This window comes from Canis lupus, chromosome 23, assembly GCF_048164855.1.
Source record: "Canis lupus baileyi chromosome 23, mCanLup2.hap1, whole genome shotgun sequence".
Taxonomy (NCBI): domain Eukaryota; kingdom Metazoa; phylum Chordata; class Mammalia; order Carnivora; family Canidae; genus Canis; species Canis lupus.
This window is the reverse complement of record NC_132860.1, coordinates 28,397,585-28,414,721: the sequence shown is the minus strand read 5'-3', so window position 1 is coordinate 28,414,721 and position 17,137 is coordinate 28,397,585.

Below are 17,137 nucleotides of genomic sequence, written 5' to 3'. Positions count from 1 at the left end.
ATACTGTAATTTGCCCAATTGGTGCCCTCACCTCAATGTATGACTTCGAACTTGGCCCCACCCCAACTATTGTGGTGGTAGCATAGTCTGGCAGGGGAGGAGGGTCCTCCTAAGTCTGTAGCAGCCTGTGATATCCAGAGTCCCTTTACCTTGGCTGATTCCCTTTCCCTCTGCTCCCCCTTCCTCTGAGGCAAGTGGAAGAGCAGCTGGACAGGGCTGATGTGATAAAGCTCAGTCATTAGGTAGTGGGGGAGGCCCCAGATTCTCTCTAGTGTAACTTCTGCACTGGCAGGGAGGGGGAAACTCCACCACAGCTTTTACTGTTCTCATTTCTCACTGCCCCTCCCACCCCTCCACCGACCACGAGACACAGGAAAATCCATAGACCCAAGATTCATCTTCTCCATTGAGTCAGCAGAGGCCACACTCTGCTTCTGAGGGGCCAGCAACTGGCTTTTAAATAACTCTCTCTGATATTTAATACCCTTCTCCTCCACTCTGCAGCCTGGGCCTCTGGGGAAAGGCTAGAATAAATGAGCTGGATGAGTCCTCTCAAAGTCGTAAGTGCTCCTGCCTCCACCTCAACACACCCTCCCCCACCCAGGCTCCCAAGCCATTGGGAAAAACCTGATTCTTTATTAGCTTTGCACTGTGCTTTACAGTTTCTGAGTGGTGTCCCAAGCTGGGTCTTTTATCCCCAGGTTAGAATTGGAAACTGAAGTTTAGGAAAGGGGAGTGACCCCATCTCGTTCTTGGTGTTGGTCTACTAGTGGCTAGCTGTGTGACTGTGAGCAGGTTCATGTCCCAGTCTGGGCTTCTAATTCCTTACCTGTGATAGAAGGTGGTTCAGCCGGTGGGTTCCAGTGGTTCCCTCCATCTGTAAAGTTTTCTTGAGTTGCTGCCCCGATCTAGGTCTCTCATGGAGCTGCTTTTTGCTTGCATACTCTTCTTCTTGGGGAAGTTGAAAGGCACAGCAAACAAGCTCAAGGCCAGGCAGGGTTTGGCCCCAGGGCTCCAGTGTTGAACCAGTTGAGTCTGGGACTGGAGTTGGTGGGGAAAAGGAGAGGGAGCAGAGTTGGAGGATTTTCCTCTCCTCCCCTCCCCTCACTTCCCAAGTCCTTCCCTTTCCTCTCCTTCCTTTCTTTTGCAAGTAGAGGTCAGGACAGATCAAGGGCAGTAACTTATTTAAATCATGGTTTTCTTAAAACTCAGGGTCTGCACTATAGGAGAGAGGTGGGAACAAAACTCTAAGCTGCACCGGGTTCAGGCTCCTGATAATGGAAGTTGGGCCCAGTTCTCCTGGCTTTACCACTGTTCTGTGTCATTCAGAAAATAGGAATTGGTATCTCTGTTGGTCGTAGAAGAACATGGAGAACAAAGCTCCTTAGTGGCACTCTCGGTTAAGTGTCTGCCTTCAGCTTGGGTCATGATCTCAGGGTCCTGGGATGGAGCCCAGCATCAGGCTCTCTGCTCAGCGGGGAGTCTGCTTCTCCCCCTCCCTCTGCCCTTCCCCCTCATTTGTACATGCAGACGCTCACTCTCTCTCCCAAATGAGTAAATAAAATCATTAAAAAAACAAAGAAAACAAAACAAAACAAAAACACCCCACACTGGCAAGTTAAGAGTGGTGCTTGGGGCCGCTCTAAATTAATGATGGCACAGGGCCTATATTACAGGTTTTCTGATTCCCAGTGTGATGCTCATGCCACTGTCCTGTTGCATACAGGAAGTAGGGGGCTAAGGGATGAGAATGGGAGAGGCAAATGGGTTCTTGCTTAGATCTGAGAGTGACCTTAGTTTGCTTGACTTCCTTAGTATATTCTTGTTGGGTCCTCATGTTCCACCTTAGCTATACCAAGCCTTCTACTTCTAGAATTACAGAATCTTGGAATCAAAAAATTGAATTATAAGAACCGCAGAGTTGGAAGACTGTAGAACTCCTAGAACTATGTTCTGTTTGAAACAGAACATAAGATTCTTATGGTGGTAAACGAAACACTTAGAACTTGTGGAAGAGTGTTATATTAATGTTCCCCCAATGAATCCTGCGTATTTGTATCTATACTTTTATACTGTCCCTTCCCACACTGACTAGTTTAGCCAAATGAATTCCTTTGGCTATTGAGATATCCGCAAACGTGATGTAAGCAGAAGATTTGAAAGTGCTTGTTAGTTGGGGCTTCCCTCTCTGTTCCCCAGAGATCTCCATGTGTAGAAATCCAGGCAAGCTTCTTAGAGGCAGAAACCAGAAATGAGCCATCCCAGCTGAAGCCCTCTAGACCAGCCAGCTCCCAGGTGATCTTCTAGCTGACATCAGCTGCCTCTGTGACCCCAGAAAAGACCAGGAGAACTATCCAGCTGACCCAAGCCCAAAATTGCTGACTCACAGAATTGTGAACAAATAAAATGGTTGCTGTCTTAAGTCATTAAATTTGGGGAGAGGGGTGATTTGTTACACATAGGTAACTGATTCAGAAGCTTAGAATTGTGGAATCTTAGTCATAGATTTCATATACCCCTACAAGCATGAACCTTTGTTCCTGGGACCAAAGACTGGAATCTTTGATGTAGTATCTGAAGGGCCCTGAGAACTCACTTCTTTAACTCCCACTCAGGGCAACATGCTCCTTTCCTGACTAGTTGATCCACTCTCCCTCTCCCAACCTGGAGCCCTCCCCCACCCACAGCGTTTTTCTTTCTTTGGCATTTTGTCCATTCTGTCACAAAGTCTTCTTGCCCCACTCCTCAGTTGGTTTCTCAGTCCCTTCCTCCCACTTTAGGAAGCCTTTCCATGTCAATCTGCTTGTTTTGATCTTGGGAACTAAATGTGGATGTGATGATAACACGTCTTGATATTTATCCCAGTGCCTGGCACAGAGTGGGTTAATGAACATATCCTGGAGAAAACTGCCGCCACCACCAACTACTCACTTTTTCCTGCTGTCCCCTTACTGCAGTGTTCCTGGATCTGTCCGTGGTGCTGAATGTGTTTATCCTTCTCGTCATTGTCTGCCTAAGAATGGCTACTTCTAAACGGTAGGAATCATTTCTATGTCCTGCAATTAAATCTCTCAATCAATGCCCCCCACTCCTTCCCTCCCTCTCTCTTCTTCTCTGTCTTCCTCTCCTTCCCTACCTCTATCCCTGTCTCCTATTTCTTCTTTACTGTCCCTCCATCACTCATACTTATTAGCGTGGAATATTTAATGAAACTAATATCTGGTGATATATACTAATTAGGATAATGTTTGGTGGTATGCATCAGAATGCCCTAAGCAACAGTCTCTTAAATTATACAAAATAAAAGTTCATTTTTTCACAAAAAAATGTCCATTTGAGTCTGAATCGTTTCTCCATAGTCATGAGAAACCAGTAGTCCTTTCTGCCTCCCGCTCTGCCTTCCCTAGGGTCTAGTCCTCATTCTTTGGAACAAAATGGCTTCTAGAGTGCCAGCCATCACATCAGGTAGGAGATGGAGACAAAAGATAAATAAGGGTGCCACTTCCCATAATTTTATTCAGCACTTTCACTTATATATCTTATTGGCTTCAAAGAGCATGGTAAATAATAGTCTGAAGTGGGAGGCAAGGTGCCCAGCAAAAAGTTGTAGTCCTTATTATTGAGAATTAAGGAGAAATAGCTATTGAAAAGTAACTAGAAATCTCTGACGTTAGTAATAGAACAGTGGCAGTGATGGTGACAGTGACTGTGCTGTACTAACTGTGGTGCTGATGGGACAGCAGTGGTAATGGTGGTAGTGGTGGTAGTAGAGGGGATGAAAACGGTAATGGTGGTGATGATAGCAGCGATGATGATGTTAAAGAAGATAGTGGTAAGGATGGTGATGATAAAGCTGGTGGTCAGTATAAGCTCTGGTCCAGGAATAGAGACTCACTCAAGCATCAGCCTGGACCAGGAGAATACCAGAAGATGGTCTCAGTGACTATAAAGTGTTTGGAACGTGGGGCCTGCTCTGAGCCACAGGGGCCCTGCAGCCTTACAGTTCATCAGCCTTGAGCCTTTCACATTGAATCCAAGTCACCCACAGGAGAACATGAATCAGATTCCTCCCATTTAGGCTGGAAATCACTCTGGGATGAAAACTTACAGCATTAGGGAGGTGAAGCAGCAAGGTTCATATTGGGCTTCCTTTTTAAAAAATTTTTATTTATTTATGATAGTCACACAGAGAGAGAGAAAGAGAGAGGCAGAGACATAGGCAGAGGGAGAAGCAGGCTCCATGCACTGGGAGCCCGACGTGGGATTCGATCCCGGGTCTCCAGGATTGCACCCTGGGCCAAAGGCAGGCCCCAAACCGCTGCGCCACCCAGGGATCCCTGGACTTCCATTTTTTTAAAAAAGATTTTATTTATTTATTCATCAGAGACACACAGAGAGAGGCAGAGACATAGGCAGAGGGAAAAGCAGGCTCCTTGCCTGATGTGGAACTCGATCCCAGGACCCTGGGATCATGATCTGAGCTGAAGGCAGATGGTCAACCACTGAGTCATCCAGGTGCCCCTGGATTTCCATTTATTAGATAATAAACAGTGAGGAGTTTGTTGTTGCAATCAAAGAAGGCTTTCCTGTGAAGTATACAGAGAAACACATAGACACATAGTCTCAGAAATAGAGATAAATGGATTCAAAGACAGACATACAGAGAGAATTACAGATACATAGAAACAGCCACATAGTCCTGGAGATGCACAGACACACTTCGTCTCATAAGGCGGCAACAGGCCAACCTCTCTCTCCAGAGACACAAGCCATGCAGCCATCTTATTCCACAGGATAACTTTCATATTACCCCTGGGGCTCATGTCCTAAAGGTACCAAGGACCAGAAATGACACTGCTGAGGGGCTCAGAGCTCAGCAGCCAATTGGAGAAGGAAACCGTGTGACCTCTGATACGCCTCTCACCTGGAGTGAGGTTGCACCCATGCTCCATGGCCTGCCCCAGGCCAGCCCAGGTTCTACAGCTGAAGGTTACCAGAGGGGTGGAACCTGGGTTGGATGGAGTGTGTCCTCCAGGATGTCTACCCCCAGGGGCCCAAGGACACACCTGGAAACCATTAGCAGAGGAGCCATCAGGCAGCAGGCTCTGGCTCCAGGTGAGAAGGCGTGATGAGAACATGTGGCAGCCTCCTGCTCACTGGAGCTGAAGGGTGGAGGACACCTTGGCTGAGTAATTCCAGCATCACTCCCCTGGCACCCACGTACTATGCAAAGATAACTACAGACCTTGGTGCTCAAGATGGTTGGTGAGCCTGCCTTTGGTTCACCTCCTGAACCTTTGACACTAGATTTCTTGACCTTCACAATGATACTACCAGGAAGCCTTCCTGATGACTCCTCTGCTCTCCTTTGTCTTTCTTTTTCTGCTTCTCCTCAAAGCTCCTATATAACATCACCCTTAGCTGTCAACTCTTTCCATTGATCAGTGCTTCTTTGTAAGTGGCAGCCCTTTCTGTTTCTGGCCACTGTGGTCCTCCTCTCTGTCTACCTACAGCAACTTTATTTCACTGTGGTTTTAGTCCTTTCTTAGTGATTGAAGATGTTTGGGTCCCACCTTGGTTCTCAGCCCCCTTTGCTGCTAATCCTTGGCCCTGAGATTCATGACTGACTCATTTCCCATCTCTGGAGTGCTGGAGCTCCCAGCTTATGAAGGAGCCAGCAGAAAGCCCTGATCTTTGTATTTAGATCATCTATTGCCACCAGGCTAGGCCTCAAGAACTAGCCTCAAGAACTAGAGGTTCTTGCCACCCTAAAGCTACTTCTGCCTTTCTAGCCTTACATTGGCCAGGATGATCTAGTGCTGGTTTCATCCAGTAGGCCAGGTTCCAAGTCCCTAGATTTCCCCAGCTGTGTCCCTAAATGATAGAGAAAGCATTCCATTTTAAGTGTGTTGGGGTATCTTCCCCCAACTCTGTAAGGGTATGATATCTCTGGGGATTTCTAGCAGCTCATCACTCTGGGTAGGCAGCAAGATCTTGAAGGCTAACTAGGACATTTATTATTGAATGTCCCCGCATATTCCTGGACTTAGGACAGGAATCTCAAGACAGAAGCATGAACAGCTACCTGAGCAGTTCCCTGTTGGGCCAACCCCAAAGTCTGTGTCTTGGTAGCTCCTGTGGCACACCCAGCATAAACAGCTACCCCCTTCTTCCTGTCTTAGTGCATTGCCTACTTACGGCAGGGGCTTCAGCTTGGCCCTGCCAGTATGTCCCCAGCCCTGCCCTGGGGAAGGAAAAAAGAAGCCAGTTGGAAGTTCAGAAAAGGAAAGGCTAAAAAGGAGCCCACAATCGGCCCTAATTAGCCACTGGGAGAGAGAAAAGGAGGTCAGAGGCCTGAGTCTACTTTTGAAAGAAAGCACCTGGCAGGCAGAGCCATGGCTGGTCTGCACCCTCACACTACCCAGCACAGGGTTTGGCCCTACAAAAGCCCATCTGACCCTGGTTCTTAGGACCCCCAGCTTGGGGAGAGCTCTACATCTACCCAGAGAACTGCCCTGGCTCTCTCCTCTGGAAGAGGCAGCTGGCTATGGGGAAAGAGGGAGGGAGGGAAGGAGGGAGGGAGGGAGGGAGGGGAGACAGACTTGAGTGAACATCCACTGTATGCAGTGTGCTGAGTTTAGAGGTTTCCATACATGACTGTATTTAATTTTCACAGTGGTCTTGAAATGGAGGTACTTTAGCCCCAATTTTTAAATAAAGAAGTGGGCACTCAGGTTAAGTAGTTGACCCAAGATCACACAGCTTAAAAGGGACCGAGTGGAGGAGAGTCCAGCTTAGGCTGTGTGCTTGGCAACCTGTCCTCTTGGTGCTATAAAATGAGCGCTTGGAGGGCAGAGCCCTTGCCTGCATCATCGCTTATGCCCTGGTGCTCAGCCTGGGGAGGCGCAGGCATGTGGCTAGTGCAGAGAAGAGCTATTGTACTCAAGAGCCAGGACAGGCTGAACCAGGGAAGGACATAAAAAGAGGAGGATGGAGCGATGATGGAGGTACTACCGAGATAGATCACTCTATCCCCTGGGACATCATGCAGGGGAGCCCTGGGGCAGCTTTCCTGGGGCGGAGGACAGTACTGGACTGAACATAGCTTGTGCCTGGCAGTGGGGGAGGCAGGGGAGGAAGAAGTGCAGGAACAGTGCATTTCTTCTCCCCTTTTGCCATTCCTCCTACTCTCCCACCCACCACAAATGGTTAAGCCAAAGCAGAAAACAAAATGAAGAACCTTTAGCCTTTGCTGGAGCCAAGCCACCTCTGCTTAGCCTGGGCAGATCACCAATGGGCCAGCTGGGCCAGGGCCAGGCTATGGTCCAGAGCAGGGTCGGGGGCGTTGAGGAGAAATACACTGGGCCTCAGGGCAGGGCTGCTGTGGGCACAGTGCTCCTCCACACAGGCTGGATCTTCTGGCAGGTGCTGAGCATCCCTAACAGCAGGATGGGGAGAGGGAAAGAGTCACTCCCCCACTTTGGCCCTGTCTGTGAGCACCCCAGTAGCAACTGGGGAATAGGAGAGAACACCTTTTGGGTCAAGTAGACATCACGTAGCAGCTGTCTTTATAATTACCACCCTCAAAGGTAGTCTCAGTCCTGATTTTAAAGATGAGGAAACTGAAGCACAGATGGGCTAAGTAACTTGTCTGAGGCCACAGAGTGAGTAGGAGGAGGGTTGGGATTCCACCCCTGATTCTTTGGCTCCAGGCCTGCTCTTAATCATCATCATCTTCTGAGAGGAGCAGCAGAAGCTTGCCTGTCTGCACCCACCAGCAATTAGGGGCCCCTCGGTATTGTGAAGAATGTCAGCGGAGTGTGTCTGATTAGACTCATCAGTGCCCAGCATGGGACACATGTGTTTTTAAGATAGATCACCATTATCCTTGGCTGAAGAATTGCGTGGGGTTTTCTAATTACAAATTATTCCTGCTGGATTTCATTATGCTCCCTCTTGTCTGGCTTTTTGTGTTCTCAATCTTACAAAACTTTGAAAATCATAGTTGGCCGAGCTTGTGTTCTTGGTCTTAAAATATGCAGCTATGCTTTTATTAAGACACAATGTTGTTATATTTTTAACGAGTGAATGTTTGACTCAATATTACAAGAAGACAGCGATTATTTGAATTTAACCGATTCCACATTTATAATGAGAAGAACAGGATGGAAATTTACCTGCCTATAGAAACCCTCATTCATTTGGAAAGCAGATTTCCTGTGGTAGCGGGAGGTTCTCATTTAAGTGTTTTGAACTGTTTTAGCCAACAGCCAACTGTTGTAGGCAAGTTGCCTGTGTTAATTTGATCATTTCTAAGTGAGACTTTTCACCAGAGATGAAAGATTCTTCAGAGTTAACAGCACCAGCAAAGATGGTAGAGAAAGAGTGATTTGTATCCTTGAAAAAAGAAAAAAAGGTAATACTTACAGGACCCAGCAGAGGCTTACTTAAAGGAAGTCAGGCTAATCTCCCCTCTCTCCTCCTTTTGGGAGAAACTGAGTGATAGATCAGGGGTCTGTCACTGTCCTGAGAATCTTAATTTTAGAAAGGCATTTGGAACATCTCCCAGGGTATTTTTACAGCAAGACAAGGGGCAGGATCAAATAGTGATACTCTAGGGGAATCCCTAGCTGCCTGGACAGCTGGTAGAGGAAAATTGATTAGTGGATCAATGGCAGTCTGGAGGGCAAACTACAGCTCTGCTCAGGGCTCAGTCTTCCACGAGGACATGCTCAGGCTGATGTATTTTTGAAGGACTTGGATGAAGCCAAATAAAACATGTATATCATATCTGCAGACTGTGTTAGGAGGCAGGACTGTGTTTCAAAATGATTTAGATTGACTTGATATACAGGTGACAACCATAGGCTCAAGTTCATGGAAGTATATGTCAAGTTCCTATTGAGGCTCAAAGGTTGGGGTGGGAAGAAGGAAAGGAATTTTTGAGCACATGCTGTGTGCCATGACTTGCATAAGAGAGCTCACTTAGTTATGAGAACCCTCAGAGAGGGGCACCTGGGTGGCTCAGTTGGTTAAGCATCTGCTGTCAGCTCAAGTCATGATGCCAGGGACCTGGGAATGAGTCCCACATCTGGCTCCTTGCTCCATGGGGAGCCTGCTTCTCCCTCTCCCTCTGCGTGCCACTCCCCCTGCTTGTGAGCCCTCTTTCTCTCTGTCAAGTAAATAAATAAAATCCTAGGGGGTCCCTGGGTGGCCCAGCGGTCTGGCGCCTGCCTTTGGCCCAGGGCGCGATCCTGGAGACCCGGGATCGAATCCCATGTCGGGCTCTCGGTGCATGGAGCCTGCTTCTCCCTCTGCCTGTGTCTCTGCCTCTCTCTCTCTCTCTCTCTCTCTCTCTCTCTGTGACTATCATAAGTAAAAAAATTTTTTTAAAATAAATAAATAAATAAATAAATAAATAAATAAATAAAATCCTAAAAAAAGAAAAGACGAAAAGAAAACCCTCAGAGGAAGGAGGACATTGTTCTCATTTTATAGGGAAAGGAACTGAGTCCCTGAGAAGCTGAGCGTTTGCTTGAGGTCACAGCTAGTAAAGGGTGGAACTGAGCTCAAAATTGAGGCTGGTCAGACTCCCAGGTCCCCCTTTTCACAAAATGTCTAAGACAAAGGAGACAGAGCTTAACAGCAATTATGTGAAAAGAGAAAAACACACATTTATGTGATGTTCGTCCCAAATTGTAATGCTGAGCCTTTCCTGAGCCTCTCTTTTGGGAACCAATCTGGAGCCAGGCTTGGGATGCAGGGATGGAAACATGTGGCCCCTAAGCAAGCTGAATTGTTTGGCGAGAGAAACCAACACAAAAGGCAAATTTGATAGTGCTGGGTGTACAAATACCATGAGATCCCAGGGAAAACTGGGTCTCCTGCTTCAGGGAGTCCTGGCAAACTGCAAGAGGAGGCAGAACCTGGCCTGAGGCCTGAGGATGGCTGGCTTGTCAGGGAGCCCAGGATGCACATGGCTTGCGGGTCCAGGTGGAGTGCACCAGCCTAGGAACTTCATTTCTTTCACTCTTCAGCCCTGGGCCCCACTGTAAGGCCCAGGAAGAGACTGTGCTGAGGAGATGGGGAGGCTTGCCCATTCTCCATCCCCAGCTCCCCACCAAGGAATCGTAAAAGTGAGCAGGAGGGGAGTGGGAGATCTGGAAGGCATCCAGGAGCTAGAGTCAGGAATTTTCCTCTGGGAACGCTGGGAGGTTCTGGGACCTTGGACTCCAAACATGCCCGTTACTTTGTAACCACCGGCTGCGCCCACAGCTGTTCCTTCAAGGGCCAGAGATTGGTGCTCAGGGCCAGGGAACATGCAAACAACCCATGTCCTGGGAATCATTTGGAAGAGGAAAGGAGGGCAACCCAAATCTTTGGATCCATGGGCATCAGTGGGAATAGCATGTGCAGAGGTCTGAGGTCAGGGGACAGGCTTGGTGGGCCAGAGATAAGGGGCCCGGAGATGGAGGAGAGGGGGGTTGTAGAGATACAATTGGTGAGGTCAGCAAAAGCCAGGCCTTGCATGTCTTGTTCAAGATTTTAACCTTTATCCCAAAGGCAAGGAGAAGCCACTGAAGGCTTTTAAGCAGAGAGGTGACAATTTTCTTTGCTTTTCAGAAAGATCACTGTCACTGTGTGATTGAAGGGGCCCAAGTGTGAGAAGACAAATGAGGCGCTTGTGGTATAGGTGGGAGACAATGGCTCTGGGGCCCATGGTGGTGTGGAGGTGGGAGGGGTGGTGGGCTTGTCACAGGGACCTGGAGCCCTGATAGTGGGGCAAGGGAGGGATGGCTCTGGGTGTCTAGCTTGTGGATGATGGCGCCATTCATTGTGAGAGGGAAGACCAGGGATGGGTTGGGCAGAGAGGGTGAGCTTGGCCCATTGCTGCTGCATTAGAGACACTGAGGCATCCAAGCAGAGATGTTGAATGGGCGATTGGGTATTTAAGACATGGAGTTCGGGATCTGTGTAAGGGCTGAAGGTGCAGAGCTAGATTTGTCAGTATTTAGGTGCCAACTGAAGCTGCGTGCTTACTGAGGCCCCCTTGGGTCCATTACCTGCTCTGAGGCAGTTCTGACTCTCCCAGCCTGCCCCAAAGCTGGTGCAGGGCCCTCTCTGGGCTTCTGCAGCTTTCTCACCGCAGAGTGTGGTCAGTGTCTGCCGCCCTCCTTCAATGGTAAGTTCCATGAGGGTAGGGACCACATGCATTTCTGCATCCCCAGAGTCTGGCACGGATCCTGGCACAGAGGAGGCTTGGGTGGCAGTTTGATAATTGATGCATGAACCAACTCTCAGAGGAAGGGGCTGCCATAGAAAGGAATGAGCTTCCTGCTCCAGAAGGCACATGAGCAGGGGTTCTGTGGGGAAATTCCTATTCCCAACAGGTGTCCTTTGGGACCCTCTCAGCTCTGGATTCTAGTTTTCCAGACCTGAGTCATTTCCCCTAGGGAGTCCAGAGTTTGGACTGGGACTCTGTGGTTTCCTCCTCCTCTGGAGAGGTTTCTGGAGGCTGTGCTGACCTCAGCAGGCACGCCCTTCCCCCTCAAGCCTCTCCACTCTGGAGCTCCACCCAAGCGTAGTTTCCTTGCTAGGGTTTGCAGAAGCTGCTGAGGTAGCTTTGGCCGGGACTGCTGGGGCTGGCCACCTGCCCTGCCCAGCCTCCTCGACCTCAGCCTTGGCCTGAGCCCTCTTCCCTCGCCCCCCGCCCCCTCTATTCTAGCCCACTGCATCCTTTACTGCAGCAGTTTGGCCATTGTAAGAGCCAAAGTGGGTATTAGCCTGGAGATTCAGGGGGGCTTTGCAGGAAGGGGGCATACCTGGAAGGAGGAGAAAGGGGAGCAGATTAGATAAAAAGGTGGGAAGGGAGAGGGAAGAGGAGAGGTCTGGGAAGGGGCTAAGGAGACGCAGAAGGTCTCCAGTGGATTGGAGGACTGTCAAGAGTATCTGGCTCCCTTGCTTTGGCCACAGAGAAACTGAGGAGGAAGGGTGGGGGAATCTGGGGGTGGGGATTGGAGTGTGACTTGCTAGAGGATACACAGGGCATAAGGATCCCCTCTCCCTGTAATTGGGGAGGTGGAGAAGAGGAGGGAGCAGAGGGCTTGGAGGCCAGGTCAATTGCCAAGTCAATTGACTTGGCAATTGACTGGCCCACCTAGAGGAGGGGTTGGGGAGGAATGGTAGTCCTGGAACAGAAGGTTCTGGAGTCAAGGCTGGCCGAGACTGAATCATCCCCACGCTCTTCTCTTTTCTCCCTGTCACACTGGAACTCCTGGAAAATAGGGACCACCTCTTCCATCTGATTGAGACCATTCCTAAGGCAGGGAATAGTCTGGAGTCTCCCCAGATTGGGGCCAGGCCAGAACTGAACCTCCATCCTCTGTCTATCCATAGCACTGGGGGCCAGGGCAGTGCAGGCAGGAGAGGGGCCCGGGGCTGGTGCCTTAGAGGGGTCTAAACCTTGACATGACTGGCCAGTCCTGCTCTGTTCACAGAGGGGAAGGTGAACCTTGAAGCCTGTGAAATGAGAAAACCAACACAGAGGAGGGTTCCAGCTTCAGGGGCTGACTCCTCACAGCGCAGCAGGGTCTGATAACATGCACATTGTTGCAAGAGGTGGGGATGTTGGTTCAGAGCGCTCGGCCTGAGATGACTGTGGTGGCCGTGCTCCATGCCAGCTGGGCCAGCTCTGGCAGCACATGCTGCGGGGGACTGCCAGGCTGCCCCAGGAAACCCGAACTACCTAGACTTCCAAATCACTATACACGTGACTATAGGAGCTTTAAAGGACCCAAACACAGCAGCACCATCTCTTTAATATCATTTTATGCATGTTTTTAGAAGGTCATTTTGCTTTTTTTTTTTCAGAGTGTGCTCACTAGAGAAAATTTGAAAAATGGAAGTTGAAAGGAAGATAAACACACCCATAATCCCACTATGTAGAGACATTTTTGACAAATTTCCTTCCAGTCTTTTTCTTTTCAGTCTTTTTTCTACGCAGATATTCTCCACAGTTGTGTTAACACTGCTCTAATCTTTAAAACTGTTTTATTTTTTTTCTTACGATTTTTAAGGTAGAGCATGCTCTTAGTTTTAAAAGAAGAAAGTACAGGAAAGTATTTTTAAAAGTAGGAAAAATTACTCATAATCCCATTATCCCATCATTGTGTAGAGACATTGGAATATTTACATTTAGTCATTTTTCTCTGCCCCTATGTGTTGTTGTTGTTGTTGTTGTTTTTTAAACATGTTAGGAACCATAAGTACAAGTGCTGTGTTTACAATTTGGGAGACAGCATTATGTATCTGTAACAACAACAACAAAAACCCACCTGAGGGTGCATGCGTGGTTTGGTCGGTTAAGCATCTGACTCTGGATCTCAGCTCAGGTCTTCACTCTAAGGGTTGAGTTCAAGCCCCACACTGGGCTCCACACTGGGCATGGAGCCTACTTAAGCAAACAAACAAACAAAAACCTGTTTTCTGTCACTTACTAGCTGAGTGACTTTGGGAAAGTTACTTTCACCTCTAAAACCTCAGTTTCCTCAACTGTATAATGAGATCAGCCATTATCTGGTTAGAGAATTGCTTCACAGATCTGTGTATATATAAAACACCTGTCAATGCATCCAGCACTTAGTGAGTCCTCAATAAAAATGTAGTGGACATTTGTTACATTTCTCGGTGCTTAAAAATGAATCCATATATATATATATTTTTTTTTTTAATGAATCTCCCACTAGTTGAGTCCTTATGAGAGCTGGGACCCCATCTTACACTTCAAAGCCAAAAGGGGTCAGATACTCTCCCATTGTCACCCCCCGGGCAATTTGGCCAGCTGTTCTGGCTCAGGACTTTGACATGACAGTTAGTGAGGCTGGGAGGAAGATTCATTAGAATTTATGTGTGCTTATGTCCTGCAGCAGTGCCACATCTGGATGTGTAGTACTGTGGGGATGTTCAAAGGCCATCCTGGTAGACGTGTTGGGACTAGCTCTTCCTATGGTATGACCTTGGCTGTGAATTCAGGTGCCCACTCATTTGATTCTCCAGCTTTCTCATCTGTTCTGAGCTGCCCAGTGGAGCTGCTAATATTTTTTTTTTCTGTTTTGCTTAGCTTGAGTCCATTTCTGTTGTTTGCAACCACAAAGGTTAGATTCTAAATCTTTCAACAGTAAAATAAATTTCAGGCACTAGCTTTAATTACCAGCCAAAATTTTAGTGCAGACGAGTCCTGGATATGAAGATAGAAGTGGTGTGCATATTGCTGGCCCTTTGGACAAAGAACAGGGTGATCCTAGCTAGATCTGTGCCTCACTGCTAGCCCAGAGCCTGACTAGAGAGAGGATTATTCAGAGCTGCTGAAGGAAAGAATGAAGGGAGAGAGTGGGTAAGGGAGGAATTTCTGTATGTCTGCTTCCTACAGGCAACTTGTGTATGGTTCACTTGAATTCCTAAGGCTCCTTGGACCTCCACGTGGTGAATCCTGTGACTTGAGCAGCCTGAAAGCTCATTTCTTGGCAGCTAATTTCTTCCCTCCTGACTTGGGTTTTCCATAGGATGGCATGGCCCAAGATAAAAACCCTGGCTGTCTTTGCAGTCTACCTTCTAAACATTTCTTAATCTATAACTTGCCTCCATCCCCAGGATATCATCTCAGCCCACCTTGCTCACCATAGGACTGGTCTTCAGGAGGCCAGTTAGGTGTCAGGTCAGCCCAATTTTGTCCAGTAAGACTGCTTGTCTGGGTACCTTAGGCAGGGGGCTACAGGCAGGCCCAGGCAATAAGTAGAACTCCAGAAAGACTAGCCAGGTCTGAATCCCAGCTGAAGCCAAGCAGGGACTATCCAGCTTGGTAAAGGGGAATATTTGTGTGACCTTCTAGAACTTCTGGAGGATAGTGCCCAAGTTTTGTTCATATCTGTTTTCCCCACTTCCACCTGCTCCCAATTCGGGCATAGGGCCTGGCATAATGTCAGTGCTCAGGAGGCATGGATTGATCAGAGACTCTGAGATTATTGCTTCAGTCTTTTCTTGGCATGCTGTCAGAAGTGAGACCTGGACCTGGCTACATCTCCTGCCTCATCTCCCCCATTCCTACCTAATGCTGTAGGCTCCATCCACACCAACTAGTTCCCTGAATGTGTGCCAAGCTGTCTCACTGCCATGCCTTTGTACATGTTGTTCCCTCTACTCAAGGCCCTCCCTCAGCCAGGTCAGCCTGGAGAACTCCCACTAATCCATTCTTATTTTAAGGCTCACTGAGTGCAAGTACTGCCTCCTCTAGGGAGCCTTCTGGAACTGACCCTGGGAGGCCTCCCTCACTGTGCCCCCTCTGGACCCTGCCCGTGCAGTCCTCTTACACCACTTGGCATAGAGTGTTGCAGGTGCGTGTCCTCCTACACAAGGCAACACTTCAGAGGGTTCTGGACCTGTTTCTCTGTGTACCTCTAGTGCCTGGCCAGCTTCTGGCTCAGAGGAGAAAAACAGAACATGTCAGTTTCCTCTCTACCCACCCCCACCTCTTGGAGGCAAGAGATGTTGTGGGAGAGGTTGCAGGGCTGTAAATGCTAGGCTAAGCAGAGAGGCTTGGTCTGATTTTCATTGTTGAATGATCCTAGTGGCTGAGACCCCTCTCACTTGCGGTAGGAAGAATGGTTTTTCAATTTGGCTCCCCATGCCAGAGAACAGGGGGTTAGTTCTCAGCAGGGAGATGGAAGATGGGCCTCTGCCTGGGGTCATCACTTCCCCTTCCCCTAGGCTCCCTTGCCCTTTCTGCATTCACTCCTAAATCCTGAAGTCTGTCCCTGGAGGCCTGGGGTTTAGGATCTACTTCCACTACCCAGGGACCAAGTCCAAATCTCAATCCCCTGTTATGTAAGTGAATTATCCTCTGTTCCCAACCAGCGCCAGCCAGATCTCCTCCTCCTAATTGATTTAATCTTCTCATACCAGAGAGCTGGGCGGGGTTGGGGAGATAGCATTGATCAGAAGCCAGCACGTCAGTGACGTAGGCTCATTAATTACAGGGAATCTAGGTCATGGATTGGCTCTGAATGGCTCTGATTCTCCCCCTCCCCAGTCATTTGTGTCTCTGAAAGGACATTTTCACCTCCTCCTCATTTCTCAAACCTGAGTCTTACTTGGAGAGAAAGTAAAACCTTACCTATCTCAAATCTCCTCAAACCCTCAGCTCTGGACAGAAATTCCCTGCATTCCAATCTGAGCACAGGGCATAGCTAAATATAATTTATTGAGAAATGAAGAGATGAACAGATGATATAATTTGGGGGTAGGAAGAGACCTTGGAGCTGTCTTTATTTACTTTCCACACCAAGCAAATCTCCACTTTGTAACTTCTCTGATAGAGGATGTCCAGATCTTCTGTAACACCCCCCCCCCGCCGAGATTGAAAGCTTACTCCCCTAAAATACTCCTTCTCTTGTATGATGGCTTTTCTCACATGGGGCTGAGACATCAACCTTGTGACTTCTACTGGGATCCAGCTTTGCTTCTGGGACCACAGGGCATGTTCCATGACAGCTAGCCAGATCCTGAGACATGGTGATTGCTCTTCTTCAGGCTGAGCACTTGGCTCTTTCACCAGTCCCTCATTTGGTAGACTTTACATATTCCTCCTCACTGTCTCTCTTATATGGAAAGTCATGGAGATCATCTCTCCAGATGCATAGAGCAGAACACAGACTCCAGGACAGTGTGAACAGCTTGGGTCAGGGCAGGACTGTCACCTTTTCTGATCTTGATATTAGAGTTCCATTGATATAGCCTGAAATTGCCTGAGATCTTTTGAGGCCTTAGCACACTTTTGACTCAGCTTATGCATAGAGTCAGCAAATCCCCATTGTCATTTTTCTGACATTAGCAATGGAAAGTCTCCATGAAAATGATCTTTGTGATATTAGAAACATTTCCATGTTTCTTTCCTGTAATTCTTCTTTCCATCTACCATGACATTTATCTTCTCATACAATCACGTAATTATCTATCCACTCATCCACCCACACAACTGTCTTACTATATATTAGTCCATCCAATCACCAACACCACTATCTGCCTATATACCATTCCACTCAGCTGCCCACAGATTCATTCATGCACTCAATCACCTATCCAT